This window comes from Lissotriton helveticus, chromosome 11 (genome assembly GCF_964261635.1).
Source record: "Lissotriton helveticus chromosome 11, aLisHel1.1, whole genome shotgun sequence".
NCBI classification, from domain to species: domain Eukaryota; kingdom Metazoa; phylum Chordata; class Amphibia; order Caudata; family Salamandridae; genus Lissotriton; species Lissotriton helveticus.
The window spans coordinates 709,198,597-709,217,143 of NC_136072.1; the positions used below are offsets into that span (position 1 = coordinate 709,198,597).

At 47.1% G+C, this 18,547-nt stretch overlaps 4 non-coding genes across 4 annotated transcripts; all 4 read left to right on the forward strand.

The window, feature by feature from the left end:
* The first annotated feature begins 16,097 nt into the window (after positions 1-16,097).
* Positions 16,098-16,179, forward strand: TRNAS-UGA (transfer RNA serine (anticodon UGA)). The gene has a single exon. It is a non-coding gene; the product is annotated as a tRNA-Ser (tRNA).
* A 541-nt stretch (positions 16,180-16,720) lies between these two features.
* On the forward strand, positions 16,721-16,802 carry TRNAS-UGA (transfer RNA serine (anticodon UGA)). Its single transcript has one exon. It is a non-coding gene; the product is annotated as a tRNA-Ser (tRNA).
* A 543-nt stretch (positions 16,803-17,345) lies between these two features.
* Positions 17,346-17,427, forward strand: TRNAL-CAA (transfer RNA leucine (anticodon CAA)). Its single transcript has one exon. It is a non-coding gene; the product is annotated as a tRNA-Leu (tRNA).
* A 542-nt stretch (positions 17,428-17,969) lies between these two features.
* On the forward strand, positions 17,970-18,051 carry TRNAS-UGA (transfer RNA serine (anticodon UGA)). Its single transcript has one exon. It is a non-coding gene; the product is annotated as a tRNA-Ser (tRNA).
* The last annotated feature ends 496 nt before the right edge of the window (positions 18,052-18,547 follow it).

Genomic DNA, 18,547 nt, shown 5'->3' on the forward strand with positions numbered 1-18,547 from the left:
CATCCATCATATGTTATGTGTGCATGACCAATATGCATATGTTATTCCCCATGTCCGATTAATGACGCAATTACAGTTGTGTCCACCTCTGGTATGTCATTTTCCAGTCCTCGTGAATACTACGAATATCAGGCCTATGTAAAGCTACGTTGCCACGTTTCCCAGTGTGCACGTTATTTCATTATAAAGTTCCCGTTTCCAGGCCTCAAAAGGGCCCGGACATCAGATTCAGCTCCTGTCTCCTGAAAGCCTCGCTGAGGAGCGATACAGCCCCCACCTGTATCCTCGACCCTTCACTTACTTCCTGCCTCGCAGTGCCCGGTGCAGCTTGGCTCTGCCTCTGAGTCTGCCAAAAGTATGTTATAGTTCCAGTTATCAGTTCAGTCCTCCTTCTCTGCATTCCTAAGCTACTGAACTGCATCAATAGTTTCCGTCATTGTCTAGCCTATTCGGCTCCACGTTAGAGAAATACTGTATTAATGGTCATTTAATATTCTTCATCACGCACTACATGTAGAATAATGCATGGTCCAGTCTTAGAATCAAGTTAGCTTTTCCCCTCATGACTTCTAGTTTATATCAACATGTTCCCTAAACATCAGATACCAGATAGGGTTTAGGTACATGTCGCTCCGACCCTCCAGACTCTAGTCTCTGCTCCTAGCACAGAGTTCATAGCCCCCAGCTTCTCCTAGTGATACGTCATTGCCAGTTTACGCGCACCATTAGGTTAGAGGTCCCGGCTCCTTAGGTAGCCCCCTCCAATGTTTCCGCCCCATTCATGACATATTCTGTTACGTTTGCATCACATGTCTAAGTATACTCCCAGTTGCACCTCTTTTTACTGTTATCTTTCGCGACTGCTACGCGTCACGCCTTCTGCTCCACCCACTGTTACGCCTACTGCAATGAAATGCTATGTGTTTGCGCTATGTATATAAGTTGATGTATTGTTATTAAAAGTTAGCGCGCGCTCATTCCAGATCAAGCCCCGGCAGCTGCTGGGCCCCGGTTGTCCTGCCGGGCCCTGTTACCCCCGTTCTATGCAGGTTGTCCTGATCCTGTCCTTATGCTGTAATAAACCTGCAGAAACTCCTACTACCTCGAATCTTGACTCTTATTTTATTGAGCTATCTGTTATTTCATTCATTCATTCAAAAATAGATCCGGTATTATTTATTTATATACCACATAATGGCGCCCGAACAGGGACTTGCCCTTTCCCCACGCGTCGGTGAAGCCACGCCGACCCCCTGACCCTCTGCAGTCGTGACGGAACCATACCGTGCACTGGCAGATATTTCTGCTCCAAGTATCCCTCAGGCCCACGGAGGAGACGGAGGAGGCGGTCCAGCATCCGAACGAGACGGTGGAGGAACGCGGCGAGTCCCGACCAGAGCCCAAGCCGAGAGTCCAAGGTCCGAGGTATCCGGAGGCCCACCTGTAACTGAAGTCCGAAGTTCGTCGTCCGTCGTCCAGTCCAGTCCGAGGCCTTCCGTTCCGTGCTGCCCGGTGAGTACCATTGCTGGGGTAGTATCTAGACAGGACCAATCTAAATTGACTCCTGGTCCGTGGGTTGGTGGTGCCCAGACTCACAAACGAAGTGTTCACCTAGGTGGATGCGGGTCTTGATGCGTCCCTTTATGGGACCGGTATGTTCCGTACTGTTACAGCAGTGCATCCAGTAATTCTAGTCTGTTCCGTTCTCGAGAAATTCTGTTCTGTTTCTGTTCTCAGTATTTCAGGTAATATTCTGTTCGAACTGTTATTTATAATGTTCTTTATGTATTTTAATGTTGTGGTATGAGTGTGATGTGATTTCGTGTTTTTATTGTGTATTGTATTGTGTCCAGATTACAGTTCAGTCATGCCTATATTTTCCAAGTTACGTCAGTTAAAAACTAGAAAGGGTTTATTAGAAGAAGCAGTTCCTGTTCCGCCTAGGGACAGTCCAGGTCACTTTATGTATCAGAAACATGGCATAAGCGCCATATTGTATCTAGATTTATGGGTAGAGTATACCAAACAGTTAGACGAAAAGTACAGATGGCCCGTATCGGGTACATGGGATGCCGAATGTATCATGCGAGTAGAAGAAGCATTATGGAAAAAGAAAGCCAGACAATCACAAAAGGATGCCATCGAGTTATGGCGTAAGGAAGCTCATAAAAGAACGGAGAAAGAAGTCAGAAAGTCAGAGTTAAGTAGAGAATCCCAAGAACGAGCCCAAGAAAGAGAATTAATCGAGATAGGTGAACAAGTCAAAGCCGAACAGTCAGACAGACAGAGGCATGCCCTCATTAAGGGTATGTATCCTCTTCGTGCCGAGGGCTTGCCAAAAGCGACCCCAGAGGCATCCAGTAATTTCCCGCCACCATTAGTTCCGACCAAGCTACGTCACAAACAGACCGCAGCTGATATTTTTATTTCGTCCTATCTGGACGACACAGTCCCCGAATATGCAAATCCTGTTCACGCTCCGCCAGTCCCTGTAAATCAGGTAATTCCTGCTCCTTCAGACACCGGGGTGCCCTTAACAGCTCCCCCGGTCCAGTCCGCCATACAAGTCCAGCCCACGTTACAATTACCGACCCTGTCAGCACGAAGAATGTCAGTCGACGATTCTAGTCTAGGGGCCGCAGGAGGAGGTCTTCCTCAAACCCCGCCGCCACACAAGCGTTTAACATTACTCGAACTACATGCTCAAGCGTTACAGCGCACGCCCAAACATCAGTCTGTTACAGAAATCAGGCAAACCCTTAACGAATGTGTCTATGATCCAGTTCCAGGCGAATATAATATGGTTTTATATTCCTTACGTGTAAGGAGAGTGACCGAGTATCTAGTCACCTTACCGAATATGAAAGAAGATCTAGACAGAATATATCGTTTCATCCGTACAGGGGATGATCCAGAAAGTATTGGCGAGATTATGTCTCAAAGGAAAGCCGAGATTCAGCTCATGATATTAAAGTTCCTGATCAATTGTCTAATAAGAGAACAAGATTACCCGTCTAAAGATTCCGCCGAAATGAGAATCCTGACAAGGTGGAGTGATAATATAGCCGAGGGTAAGCACAAGACCATTAGTGCTATGGAAAGTATGTACAAGAAAATTCGTAAAGAAATAATAAGGTTACACGACCAGCGTAAAGCAGCACAAGTAAGCGAGAAAGAAAGTATCTCTGATCCTGAAGAGGAAGAGAACGAGAATCCCGCCAGAATAGCGTATGTAGGAAAATCTAGATTTCCAGATCGTCATTTACGTCTAGAACACAAGTCTATTTTCCGCCATCCAGCACCAGAACAAGGTTCTCTAGAACAAGTATTTCAAGCTACCGATCACATTCTGAAATCACGAATCGGTTACAGTGAATTAAGTACCATGCATGAACAAGAACTAGCCCGATCAGCAGTCCGATGGATTACTGATTCTACCACTTTTCCAGACGAAATAGTGGCACAAATGTTTCTGAAACTGCCCCCAGCCGAGCAACGACTGGTGGGTATGTATATGATCCAGCACCTCATTACTCTGTACGAGGGTCAACATTCTGATCCAGGTCCGTTGCATGTTATGTTATGTTATGTTAGGGCTATTTGTATTGCGCACGGCTGCTCCAGCGAAGGAGCGTCCCGGCGCACCGACAAGGTGGCGAACACAACACAACAGAAAACAGAAAATATTATTTAAAAATGGGGGTATGGATTTTAACATAACTCAGAGAACAGAAGGGTTTTAGCGGCCTTGCGGAAGGAAAGCAAGTCGCCAAGGGTCCGGAGTTTCAAGGGGAGAGCGTTCCAGAGCGCGGCTGCCCGCACCCTAAAAGAGCGACCCCCCGCCCGACTGAGTTTGAACCGAGGGGCTGCCGCTAGTTCTTGGTCCAACGAACGCAAAGTGCGGCCCGGGATGTAAGAGCACAAAAGTTGGCACAGTAAGGGAGGCGGTAGGCCCTTCAGAATCTTGAAAGATATGCACAGTACTTTAAAATGGATCCGCTGCCTAACGGGTAACCAATGCAAGGCTCGCAAGGTTGGACCGGCCGAGCAAAACCTAGGAAGACCTACGATTGCTCTGGCCGCTGCGTTCTGCACTCTTTGAAGTCGGGTTAGCTCGGCCTGGTTTAACCCTATGAAAAGGGAGCTGGCATAGTCCAGCCGAGCCAAAACCGTTGCTTGTACCACAAGTTGACGGGTTGCGGCATCAAAATATTTAAGGGCAGGTCGCAGATTGCGCAAGATGCCAAAGCAGCACGCCGCCGTCCTTTTAGTGTGACCAACAAAGTTGAGGGAAGGGTCCAGCCAGACACCAAGATTTTTGATCTCCGCAACCGGAGTGGGGGTGGGACCCAACTCAGGGGGCCACCAGGTATCTCCCCAAAGGTCCGTCCGCTTCCCAAAGACCATCACCTCCGTTTTTTTGGCGTTAAGTTGGAGACAGTTGGACGTCATCCAACCAGCCACCGCCCTAAGTCCTTCTCTGAATCTTGGGGCATCCACCCCAGAGTCCCCGCTGATCGTGACCGCTAGCTGGGTATCATCTGCGTATGACACCATGGTCATACCACAGAGCTTCACCACCTCAGCCAGCGGCCTCACGTAGATGTTAAACAACGTGGGACTCAGCGAGGAACCCTGCGGAACCCCAAGAGACAGAGGATGACATTTGGACTGATAGGGCGGGGACGCCACACAGAAGGAACGATCCCTGAGAAACGAACGAAACCACTGGTGTGCAGTGCCAGTCACCCCTATCTCCTCCAGCCGCTGCAGGAGAATTTCATGGGAGACCGTGTCAAAGGCGGCGCTTAGGTCTAACAAAACAAGCGCCGCCGTTTGACCTGCATCCAGAACTGCCCGCAGGTGCTCGACCATAAATAACAATGCTGTCTCCGTACTGTGGCCGGCCCGAAAACCATTCTGGGTGTCGTCCAGAATGTTGGCACGCGACAGATGATCAGTGAGGGCGGTGTTAACATGCACCTCCGCGAGTTTGGCTGGCCACGGGAGAAGCGAAATCGGGCGGTAGTTCTCCGATTTTAAGGGGTCGAGAGATGGTTTTTTCAAAATGGGCATAACTACCGCATGCTTCCATTTCAAAGGCACCTGGCCAGATGATAGCGACATGTTGATTAAGTCGCAGACCGGGCGAGCAAAAGTCTGGTCTCTGAACATTGGTGGCTTGAGCGGGTCAACCGGCGACCCAGACTTGACTCGAAGGGCCAATGCCGTGTAAGACTCCAAAGAGAGACAGGGGAGAGAATCTAGCACCACCTGATCCTGCTGGATGGGTGGCCCCGTACTGGTTTGTGCAGTGGTGGGGAAAGCCCTATAGATGGTCTGGACCTTCTCCAGGAAGAAAGCCGCCAGCGCTTCACAGTGGGTATTGGAGCTGATGGAATTGCCGGCAGGCTTCCTAGCCACAAGGTCTTTAAGGGCCTTAAAGATGGTTTTAACAGGATTCCCACTGCTGCGAAACTCCAGAGCGTAATATGCCGCCCGGGTTCTACAGACCGCGCGGTGATAGGACTTAACCGCAGCCATATACAGGTTTTTTTTGCTGCTGTCATACCTCTTCCTCCAGTCTCTCTCTGCACGTCTACAGACACTTTTTAGAGCCCTCAGATTGCCATCATACCAGGGGCTGGGGGCGCGGAGGCCACACTTACTGGAAACCATCGGGATAAGGGAGTCGAGGGCTCTGGTTACCCATCCGCAGAAATGGTCATAACCAGATTCCACGTTCTCCACTGCACCCAGAGGATCATCAGTGAGAAGGCGATGGAGATCTTCCGCCTTAAGTTTGCTCCAGCGCCGTCTGGGCATAGCTCGCAGTGGCGCCTTAAGTGGGGCTTCTATAAGAGGACAGTAGATAGTCACGAGCGAGTGGTCTGACCAGGTCAGGGGGAGAGGGGGGGCCACTGTAGCCCTCTCTAAGTTGGAGAAAAAGGGGTCCAGAATGTGGCCACCCTTATGAGTGGGGTCCGAGACCAGCTGGAACAGTTGAAGGGCCTCGAGATCCGCCACCATCCCTCCCACTGAAGAAAGACACAGAGTGTCAAAATGGAGATTCAAGTCTCCAATGATAGAAAAATTGGCAGACCCTACTGCTAGTGAACTAACAGCCTCGGGAAGAGCCTCCCTAAATGCCACGGAACTACCAGGTGGGCGATAAATAAGCAATCCTGACATGGTAAAATGCGATGTAACTGCAACCTTGAACAGGGCGCTCTCGCATCCCGTGATGTTCTGCACTCTCCAGGCGCAAGGATAACAAGATTTAACTGCAAGAGCGACTCCACCCCCTCTCGAAGAGCGGTTGAGCGTGTAGATGGAATACTCCGCGGGGAGCGCCAAATTCAATACAGTAGAATCGGTATCCTGCAGCCATGTCTCTGTCAGACAGAAGATGTCAGGGGGGTCATTGTCCATAAGATCAGCAATATCCTGATAATGCTTGACCGCCGATCTTACGTTCAAATTCCAGATGGTGAGATGTCGCGGAGAGACGTTGCTGCTTATGGCAGGCTGCACTATACTGGACCCCAAGCAAGATGGTGCTTCGAGTAGCCAACCACCACAAGCACAATGGTGGGGGCCACACAAAGGGTCAACACGGGCTCCAGCGCAAGGAGGCAGGCAATTGTTAATCGCCAGGAGAGTTTCCCTGGTGTACGTAAGCATAATTAATGATGTACCTGATGTTAAGGCCACCGCGAAACCAGCGCAACCGAGCGCGGACGGGCGCAGACGGGCAGGACTCTGGCACGACTCCGGCCACGCGAGGACACGCCCGCTGCGCGATCCCGCTGCGCTAGGGGAGGAGCATTAAGTAGGTGTTCCCAGGCGTCACATGCGCAAACAAGCGCTAGCAGATGGAAATGCCTCACTCCACTCACCCCACTCCAAGATGGCCACCAAAAACGAGCAGGGCACCCACCCCAGGACCAGACCCGCCCAAACGGCGGTGAGGGGCACAAAATTATGGTGCAGGTAAGGGGGGATTTAAAAAAGGGTCAAAATGACCAAAGCCAGCAGAAATTATAAATCAGCGTTTTAAAAACAGCAGTTTTACCGCAAAAACGCGCGAAGCGCTCTCGCAGCAGCAGCTACCTTGTCAGGGGCTGAGAACCGGAGGGACTCGCCTTAAGTAGGTGTTCCCAGGCGTCACATGCGCAAACAAGCGCTAGCAGATGGAAATGCCTCACTCCACTCACCCCACTCCAAGATGGCCACCAAAAACGAGCAGGGCACCCACCCCAGGATCAGACCCGCCCAAACGGCGGTGAGGGGCACAAAATTATGGTGCAGGTAAGGGGGGATTTAAAAAAGGGTCAAAATGACCAAAGCCAGCAGAAATTATAAATCAGCGTTTTTAAAACAGCAGTTTTACTGCAAAAACGCGCGAAGCGCTCTCGCAGCAGCAGCTACCTTGTCAGGGGCTGAGAACCGGAGGGACTCGCCTTAAGTAGGTGTTCCCAGGCGTCACATGCGCAAACAAGCGCTAGCAGATGGAAATGCCTCACTCCACTCACCCCACTCCAAGATGGCCACCAAAAACGAGCAGGGCACCCACCCCAGGACCAGACCCGCCCAAACGGCGGTGAGGGGCACAAAATTATGGTGCAGGTAAGGGGGGATTTAAAAAAGGGTCAAAATGACCAAAGCCAGCAGAAATTATAAATCAGCGTTTTTAAAACAGCAGTTTTACTGCAAAAACGCGTGAAGCGCTCTCGCAGCAGCAGCTACCTTGTCAGGGGCTGAGAACAGGAGGGACTCGCCTTAAGTAGGTGTTCCCAGGCGTCACATGCGCAAACAAGCGCTAGCAGATGGAAATGCCTCACTCCACTCACCCCACTCCAAGATGGCCACCAAAAACGAGCAGGGCACCCACCCCAGGACCAGACCCGCCCAAACGGCGGTGAGGGGCACAAAATTATGGTGCAGGTAAGGGGGGATTTAAAAAAGGGTCAAAATGACCAAAGCCAGCAGAAATTATAAATCAGCGTTTTTAAAACAGCAGTTTTACTGCAAAAACGCGCGAAGCGCTCTCGCAGCAGCAGCAGCTACCTTGTCAGGGGCTGAGAACAGGAGGGACTCGCCTTAAGTAGGTGTTCCCAGGCGTCACATGCGCAAACAAGCGCTAGCAGATGGAAATGCCTCACTCCACTCACCCCACTCCAAGATGGCCACCAAAAACGAGCAGGGCACCCACCCCAGGACCAGACCCGCCCAAACGGCGGTGAGGGGCACAAAATTATGGTGCAGGTAAGGGGGGATTTAAAAAAGGGTCAAAATGACCAAAGCCAGCAGAAATTATAAATCAGCGTTTTTAAAACAGCAGTTTTACTGCAAAAACGCGCGAAGCGCTCTCGCAGCAGCAGCTACCTTGTCATGATGTCCTGAACGAGTTACTCCAGTATAGATGGAGAGGTCTAGGTACCGATTTAATTAGTGTCATTCTAGAACAGCGCCACAAATATAGAACGTTTCTGAACCCGCATTTTGTTCATGTCTCACCCCCAGAAAGTAAATCATTCTACATAGACAGACAGAATCCGTTACGAGAAGTCCACCCAGTCCAAGGGGCGGGTGGCGTAATGCAACGAGTGTTTGTATACACTCCGATTTCAAAGATGGAACTTCTTGAAATGAAAAAATTAATTCCCTGTCATGACAAAGATCCAGCAGGGTTCCATAGAGAATTAAAAGACATGCTCCGTATGGGAGAATACACTTACCCAGATATCATTAAAATGTTAAAGGTCCTGTTACCCGCAGGGGTGTATGAAAAGCTAAAGGAAAAGGAATGGGAGGTGGGAGAGAAAAAGATCGATTGGGCAGCTCTAGAAGCTGAAGACAAGGCACGAGTACCAGGTACCGGTCTTGGAGATAAATGTAAAGAATTACCAGAATTACTGATTCAAGTTTTACCCAGATTATTGACAACTAGGAAGGAAGACTGGGATGCAATCTCAGCCTGTAAACAGAAACAAGATGAAGATATTAGTGATTTTTATTCTAGATTTGAAAAATGTTTCAGTATTAACAGTGGTCTCAAGACAAGTAGTGAGTCATACCCTCACCTTTTCGTTACCAAATTAGTCGAGAATTCAAGCCCACAAATTAAAAATCGAGTTTTGAAAGTCGAAAGCACCTGGCAAGCAAATACTCCGTCCCAGATGCTCCAGATGCTCCAGTATCACCAGAATAGAATCAGGGAAGAGCAAGAACACGAGAGAAAACGTATGAAAGACACGAAAATGAAAGTGCTAGTTGCACAATCTGTTCCTCAAGACAGTCAGAAGAGGGGTCCGAATCAAGCCAGTTATCCTGCAGCTCCCGTTAAAGGGAACTGCAATTATTGTAAACAACCAGGTCATTTTATAAACGAGTGTGCAGTTCTGAAACATAATATAGCTACTGGTAAGACTAAAGAAAGACCACGTCCGCCTAGACAAGAACAAGTTTCACAGATTCCTCAGTCACAGAATGCACCACAGACAGTTTCCGCACCGCAGCCTATTGCTGCAACACAGCATGTCACATCGCAGATGTACCAGTATGCACAGACAGAGTATCCAGAGTACCAGCCATATTCATGAAACAGCCTAGAGAGGGAGGTAGGCTTGCCTCTCATCGAGATACCTGTAGATCAAGAAGGTCCCTATGTTCACAGTCAAGTATTAGGGAAAGACAGAAAGTTTTTGATCGATACAGGGGCAAGTAGGACCACAATTAGTCATGCCGAAGTTCCAGGGGCTCCGCTCTCAGGCTCAAGAAATGTTTCCCTTGGATTTTCAGGAAAGCCAATAGTTAATGAGATATCAAAGCCAGTTACTCTAGAAGTAGGTCCATTGTCCCGTACTACTGATCTGTTACTTACTAAGTCATGTCCAGAAAACCTATTAGGCATTAAGACACTGAAAGAATTAGGTGCAGTTATTTGCTGTTCCCCAGAGGGAATACGATTGTTCCTACGTGACTTTAAGGGTCACTATGTATTACGAGATTTTGATTCAAGATTGTCTAATGTTCCACAGCACTTATGGGCGCAAGGTCCAACTGATGTAGGTTACATGCAAATCACACCCCATCGTGTGACTCTCAAACCAGGTGTAGTGTTACCACGAATCAGACAGTACAGATTGCCACCTGAGGCTGTAGCAGCCTTATCCAAAATTATTGACGAGCTCATGGCTCAAGGAGTAGTTGTAGAGACTGACTCCAATGTATGCAATTCTCCGATCATTCCAGTCATGAAACGTACTGATCCAAATGCACCCCCAGTATATCGATTAGTGATTGATTTACGAGAGCTTAATAAATGTATTATTCCTCAGTACCCAGTTGTCCCAGACATTTCTTCCCTGTTAACAGCCATTGATTCCGAAGCCACGTTCTTCACTGTCATAGACCTCAAGAATGCATTTTTTAGTGTTCCAATTCATCCAGACAGCCAGTTTCTTTTCGGATTTTGTTTAAATGGAAGGAGCTATATGTTCACACGCGCTCCTCAAGGTTTCACAGAAAGCCCTAGTATTTACAGTCAAGCACTCAAGAGACAACTAGACAACATTCACATGCCAACTGACACTGCCCTGCTCCAGTATGTCGATGATCTACTGATCACAGCCCGTTCTGAACGTGACTGCGAGCGAGCGTCACTGACAGTTTTGTATTTCCTAGCCGAGATGGGGCACAAGGTGTCACCTTCGAAGCTTCAATTCTGTGTCCAGCAAGTGGTATACTTAGGACACTTGCTGTCCGAGAGGGGTAGGCAGTTGACACCAGACCGTATCCAGTTAATAGCGAGTCTTCCCCAGCCCAGAACCCAGAAGGAGGTACGTGCCTTTATCGGCCTTACTTCTTATTGTAGACAATGGATTCCCCAGTATGCATTTCTAGCCAAGCCACTGATACAGTTAACGACACAGGAGGCAGCCGTATCGACTGTCCTCCCTTGGACATCTGACCATACACTTAGTTTCAACGAGTTAAAGAAAGCCCTATGTCAAGCTCCAGTTCTAGCTACACCGAACTACAGTAAGCCTTTTACACTTTTCGTTACTGAACGCGAAGGTACAGCATTATCTGTTCTCACACAAGATCAAGCAGGACAATACAAGCCCTGTGCTTATTTTTCGAGCACATTAGATCCAGTCGCCCAGGCGTTGCCTGCGTGCCTCAAGTCAGTTGCAGCCACAGCACTAGCTATCAGACAAAGTGATTCCATAGTTTTAGGACATTCCCTGACAGTACAAGTTCCACATTCAGTAGAAGTTCTTTTAAACCGAACACAAACTCAGCACTTGACAATTGCACGTTTAACAGGTTATGAATTGACACTGTTCCAGCCACACATAGAAATTAGACGCTGCAACGTTCTGAATCCTGCTACACTGTTACCATCAGTTAATTCAAATCCAGACCCACATGACTGTGTGGAAGTAGTTAACGTTACGACAAAACCAAGACAAGACCTGACAGACATTCCGTTACCAGATCCCGACCTGACACTTTATGTGGATGGTTCATGTATGAGAACTAGTACAGGAGAACTAGTCGCCGCGTATGCAGTGACTACTGATACTGAAGTTATTGAAACACACCGTATTGACACCCTGTCCGCTCAAGCAGCAGAGCTAGTCGCTCTGACACAAGCCTGTATACATGCCAAGAACCTGAAAGTTAATGTTTACACTGATTCACGTTACGCATTCGGAGTTGTACACGACTTCGGAGTGCTCTGGCAGGAGAGAGGTTTCATGACTTCTCATGGAACCAAGATTCAGCATGGTCTCCTTATTCAAGCCCTGTTGAATGCCATACATTTACCGACATCCATTGCCATCATGAAGTGCAAAGCACATACGAAAGTTACTGACATTATTTCCCAAGGTAATGATCTAGCAGATCGCACAGCCAAGCTTACAGCACAGACTCCAGACATTCCAGTTAATCAGACACATACTCCAGATCCGATTACATGCATGACAGTTAAGGACCCTACACAAGACGTCATAGATATACAGTTACATGCTACCCCCGATGAAATCAAGAAATGGTCTGAACAAGGAGGGGTCCAGACAGATCAAGGATGGTTAACGAAGGGTAGAGCCACATGGTTTCTCCCCGATTCTATGGTTCAAGTCATTATCAATACCGCACATAGTCCAGCACATTTAGGAGAAAAAGCTATGTTAGACAGTATCCAGAACATTTGGTTCAACAAGCATTTACGAGCTGCAGCCAAGCAGAAAGTCCGTACCTGTATGATATGTTGTCAGTTTAATCCAGGTAAAAGTGTCCCGGTGGAACAAGGTGGTTTCCAGCCCCCTGACCACCCTTTTGAGGTCCTCCAGATGGATTATATTCAGATGGAGCGATGTCGAGGTTTCAAGTATGTCCTTGTAGTTGTATGCGCTTTGTCCAGATGGACAGAAGCATATCCAGTCCCAGATTACACAGCCGTGACCACTGCCAAGCAGTTGGTTCGTGAGTTTTTCCCTAGATACGGACTCCCTAGAGTCGTATATTCCGATAACGGTCAGCCATTCTCCTCAGAGTTAATGAAGCACGTTTCCCTTTTGTTAGGGTACCAGTGGAAGTTCCATTGTGTACGCCATCCTGAAGCAGCCGGTCTAGTCGAGAGACATAATCAGACCCTGAAAATCCGTATTGCCAAAGTTTGTAAAGAAAAAGGTGTGGACTGGCTAGTAGCTCTGCCAGTCGCTCTGTTTTATATGCGCATGGTCGCACATTCTAGATCAGGTCTGTCCCCGTATGAGGTCGTATTCGGCCGCCCCCCTAACATGTGGGGTACTCCTAGACCCCGAAGTATTACCGATGTTTCATGTAATATGCTGACAGATTACCTAGCTTCCTTGATGTCTGCCCTCAACTCATGTCGTTCACAGGTTGCCGCCGCATTTCCAGACAATACCGAGGTGGCACCGCACGAGATCGTTCCAGGCTCCTTGGTGATGATCAGAAATTTTGACAGATCAAGTCCGCTGGAACCACGTTGGAAGGAGCCACGTCAGGTCCTCTTGACCACCCGTACTGCCGTCAAGTTGGAAGGCAGAAAAGGATGGATCCACCTTTCTCATATTAAACTTTTCAAAGGATTGAAACCAGTCTCTAAAAACATTTCCCAGGATTTGAAAGACTGCCAGAATATTGCTCTTAAGGACTGTCCCGCAAAAGACATTATTACAACCCCTCCCTTGTTAGAGAAAACTCCGCAACAGGAGTATAAGTTAAAGCTCAGGTCTAGTAAAATAAGTCAGTCAGTTTGATTGTATAAGTCCTCCCCTAGGTGAAACGGTTAGACTGTTTCTGACATGTATAAAATAGACCCCCATAGTGAGAGAGTTAGTCGAAGTTCAATTCAATGTATCGTTTTTCTAAGTTTCATATTATTCATCAGCATCTTGATTTCCTGCACCAGCTATGCGTTCTATCTGTATTTTCCAGTTCCTCATGTAAATATGTCTGCTAATGCTACAGTAGAGCACACGTTTAGTGATCTGCCTCCTCACGAATATTCTTACCGCCTTGCTATGCGCAACAACACATTTATCCGTATGTTACATTACTCACACCAGACCAGCAATGCCACTAATTGTTGGGTGTGTGGTCGACTCCCCCCTTTCCAGACACCGAAGGGAGTTCTGCCACTCTTTCCTTATCCATTCTCACACAATGGTTCGTGTGGAGCATGGTCCACGTTAACGTCATCCTCAACAGATATGTCTTTTCTTAACAGTACATGTTTTCCAGACAAGCAAGGTCTCCCCCACAGAACAGGTTTAGATCTAGAAAATGAAGTTTATAATTTAGGTAATTATTCGTCGAATTTCATGGTCCTGAATGTTCAGTCTGATACTACTCCAGACTTACCTGCTATTTCAGTATTACCTGTCAAAGGCGAATTATGTGTCCGTAGTTATGGTTCCATACATGTAGGTCATAGTGATTGTACTACTGTTATCCAGTATAGTGACAGTGGGAAATCTGTTTTCAAAGCTTCACGTCATTCTTATTTTATTTGTGGTCAAACCGCATATGTCCGTCTGCCCCTCGATTGGGAGGGAACCTGTTACATTGCTTTCCTACTGCCACCTGTTTTCCTAGCCCCATCTGATTATCACAGAAACACACATCTAGTACACATTAGACATAGAAGGGAGTCCCCAATTGTCGATTATACTGAAACTACTCTAGAACAGTATACAGATTTCAATAAAGGTTTCTTCTTCTTTGTAGGACCTGTCCAGAATAGTAAACTGATCCGTAGGTTAACAAGAACCCTTGAAGCTGTAGTAAATGAGACTGCCTCTGCTCTAGGTAACTTAACCGAAGAACAATCTGCTATGAGATTTGTCGTTTTGCAAAATCGTCTCGTCCTTGACGTCATACTGGCCGATAGGGGCGGGGCCTGTAGAGTCATCGGATCTAGTTGCTGCATTTTCATTCCAAATAACGCGCCGTCTGTTTATTCAGCTATAACCAGACTCCATAAAATTGCCCATCTGTTACACCAAGATCCAGGCACCTGGACATGGTCCGGTTGGTTCTGGAGTATAATTTCCGTATGGGGATGGAAAGTCCTGTCTTTCCTAGGTATTGCAGTAGCGATCATATTTAGCTGCTGCCTCTGTATACAATGTGGCCCTGCGATTTGCAGCATGTGCGCTACCTCTTGTATTCCTAGTCCCAAGCCCCGTTCTAAATCCCGTTCCAAGACAATTCGAGACGAGCAAATGGTACTGTATGAAATGATAGACGGTATCATGAAAATTGATGTTTCCTGATGGAAACGTAGTGACAAGGAGGGAATGTGGAAAAGTAAATTTTGCCATGTTCTGTGTCCCCACGTGTCATCCATCATATGTTATGTGTGCATGACCAATATGCATATGTTATTCCCCATGTCCGATTAATGACGCAATTACAGTTGTGTCCACCTCTGGTATGTCATTTTCCAGTCCTCGTGAATACTACGAATATCAGGCCTATGTTAAGCTACGTTGCCACGTTTCCCAGTGTGCACGTTATTTCATTATAAAGTTCCCGTTTCCAGGCCTCAAAAGGGCCCGGACATCAGATTCAGCTCCTGTCTCCTGAAAGCCTCGCTGAGGAGCGATACAGCCCCCACCTGTATCCTCAACCCTTCACTTACTTCCTGCCTCGCAGTGCCCGGTGCAGCTTGGCTCTGCCTCTGAGTCTGCCAAAAGTATGTTATAGTTCCAGTTATCAGTTCAGTCCTCCTTCTCTGCATTCCTAAGCTACTGAACTGCATCAATAGTTTCCGTCATTGTCTAGCCTATTCGGCTCCACGTTAGAGAAATACTGTATTAATGGTCATTTAATATTCTTCATCACGCACTACATGTAGAATAATGCATGGTCCAGTCTTAGAATCAAGTTAGCTTTTCCCCTCATGACTTCTAGTTTATATCAACATGTTCCCTAAACATCAGATACCAGATAGGGTTTAGGTACATGTCGCTCCGACCCTCCAGACTCTAGTCTCTGCTCCTAGCACAGAGTTCATAGCCCCCAGCTTCTCCTAGTGATACGCCATTGCCAGTTTACGCGCACCATTAGGTTAGAGGTCCCGGCTCCTTAGGTAGCCCCCTCCAATGTTTCCGCCCCATTCATGACATATTCTGTTACGTTTGCATCACATGTCTAAGTATACTCCCAGTTGCACCTCTTTTTACTGTTATCTTTCGCGACTGCTACGCGTCACGCCTTCTGCTCCACCCACTGTTACGCCTACTGCAATGAAATGCTATGTGTTTGCGCTATGTATATAAGTTGATGTATTGTTATTAAAAGTTAGCGCGCGCTCATTCCAGATCAAGCCCCGGCAGCTGCTGGGCCCCGGTTGTCCTGCCGGGCCCTGTTACCCCCGTTCTATGCAGGTTGTCCTGATCCTGTCCTTATGCTGTAATAAACCTGCAGAAACTCCTACTACCTCGAATCTTGACTCTTATTTTATTGAGCTATCTGTTATTTCATTCATTCATTCAAAAATAGATCCGGTATTATTTATTTATAGACAACAGTGACATCATACTCATGGAGCTGCAATGGCCGAGTGGTTAAGGCGTTGGACTTGAAATCCAATGGGGTTTCCCCGTGCAGGTTCATATCCTGCTTGCAGCGTTGTGCAATTTTGCGTGAACACCATTTGGTTTGTTAAGGAAATGTTCACGTCTCGTTAGTCAATCCACATCAAGTCACAGAGTTAAACAGCAAAAATTCAAACTAAATGTAAACAGTAAGACAATTTCAACACTCAGGAAGTGTTTTAGATAGCAGGTGGTTCGGAAGGGTTCGTAGTCTGGACATGTCCTGCTTGATCTTGACCAGTAACAAAAAGAGTAATTTTTTCATGTAGCGTGTCTTGTTTAGGCTTTTGGACTCTTTCTGAGTACTCTTAAGGGCCCATTCCCAGCACCGTAATATAGGGAAAAGAGGGTAGGAATGTGCAGTGATTGATTACTGCTCATCTGTGCCCTGTCAATCACTTTGAGTGATGCGTGTTGCTATTTTTATTAATTGTATGAAAGCATGCGAAATAAGTGAGGGAGACAGGGCACTGCTGGTACGTGCCCCGTCCTTCCGTTACTTTAATTTTTCGGTCTCGGCCTGATGTGAGCAGCGCATGGCTCGTATACGACAACAGTGACATCATACTCTCAAAGCTGTGATGGCCGAGTGATTAAGGAGTTGGACTTGAGATCCAATGGGGTTTCCCCGCTTAGGTTCGAATCCTGCTTGCAGTGTCATGAGATTTTGCATCAACACCATTTGGTTTAGTTAAGGAAATGTTCACTTCTCGTTATGCAATCCTCATCAAGTCACAGAGTTAAACGGCAACAACTCAAACTAGATGTAAACATTGAGACAATTTCTACACCCAGGAAGTGTTTTAGAGAGCAGGTGGCTAGGAAGGGTTTGTAGTCTGGACCTGTCCTGCCTGATCTAGACAAGTCAGGAAAAGAGTAATTTTTTTTATGAAGCGTGTCTTGTTTAGGCTTTTGGACTCTTTCTGAGTACACTTAAATGCCCGTTGCCACCGCCGAAATACAGGAAAAAGAGGGTAGAAATGCGCAGTCATTGATTACTGCTCATCTGTGCCCTGTCACTCACTTTGAGTGATACGTGTTGCTATTTTTATTAATTGTATGAAAGCAAGCGAAATAAGTGAGGGCAACAGAGCACTGCTGGTACCTGCCCCGTCCTTCCGTTACTTTATTTTTTAGGTCTTGGTCTGACGTGAGCAGCGCATGGCTCATATACGACAACAGTGACATCATAAACATGGAGCTGCGATGGCCGAGTGGTTAAGGCGTTGGACTCAATATCCTATGGGGTTTCCCTGCACAGGTTCGAATCCTGCTTGCAGTGACGTGTGATTTTGCATCAACACCATTTGGTTTGTTAAGGAAATGTTCACTTCTCGTTAGTCAATCCTCATCAAGTCACAGAGTTAAACAGCAAAAATTCAAACTAAATTTAAACATTAATACAGTTTCAACACTAAGGAAGTGTTTTAGAGAGCAGGTGGTTCGGAAGGGTTCGTAGTCTGTACCTGTCCTGCCTGATCTTAACGAGTCACAAAAAGAGTAATTTTTTCATGTAGCGTGTCTTGTTTAGGCTTTTGGACTCTTTCTGAGTACTCTTAAGGGCCCATTCCCAGCGCCGTAATATAGGGAAAAGAGGGTAGAAATGTGCAGTGATTGATTACCGCTCATCTGTGCCCTGTCACTCACTTTGAGTGATGCGTGTTGCTATTTTTATTAATTGTATCAAAAGCATGTGAAATAAGTGAGGGCAACAGGGCACTGCTGGTACCTGCCCCGTCCTTCTGTCGCTTTATTTTTTAGGTCTCGGTCTGACTCGAGCAGCGCATTGCTCATATACGACAACACTGACGTCATACTCATGGAGCTGCGAAGGCCGAGTGGTTAAGGAGTTGGATTTGAAATCCAATGGGGTTTCCCTGCGCAGGTTCGAATCCTGCTTGCACCATCGTGCGAGTTTGCATGAACACCATTTGGTTTGTTAAGGAAATGTTCACTTCTCGTTACGCAATCCTCATCAAGTCACAGAGTTAAACAACAAAAACTCAAACTAAATGGAAACATTAAGACAATTTCAACACTCAGGAAGTTTTTAGAGAGCAGGTTGTTCGGAAGGGTTCGTTGTCTGGACCTGTCCTGCCTGATCTTGACGAGTCCCAAAAAGAGTAATTTTTTTATGTAGCGTGTCTTGTTTAGGCTTTTGGACTCTTTCTGAGTACTCTTAAGGGCCCATTCACAGCGCCGTAATATAGGGAATAGAGGGTAGAAATGTGCAGTGATTGATTACCGCTCATCTGTGCCCTGTCACTCACTTTGAGTGATGCGTGTTGCTATTTTTATTAATTGTATGAAAGCATGCGAAATAAGTGAGGGAGACAGGGCACTGCTGGCACGTGCCCCGTCCTTCCGTAACTTTAATTTTTAGGTCTCGGCCTGACGTGAGC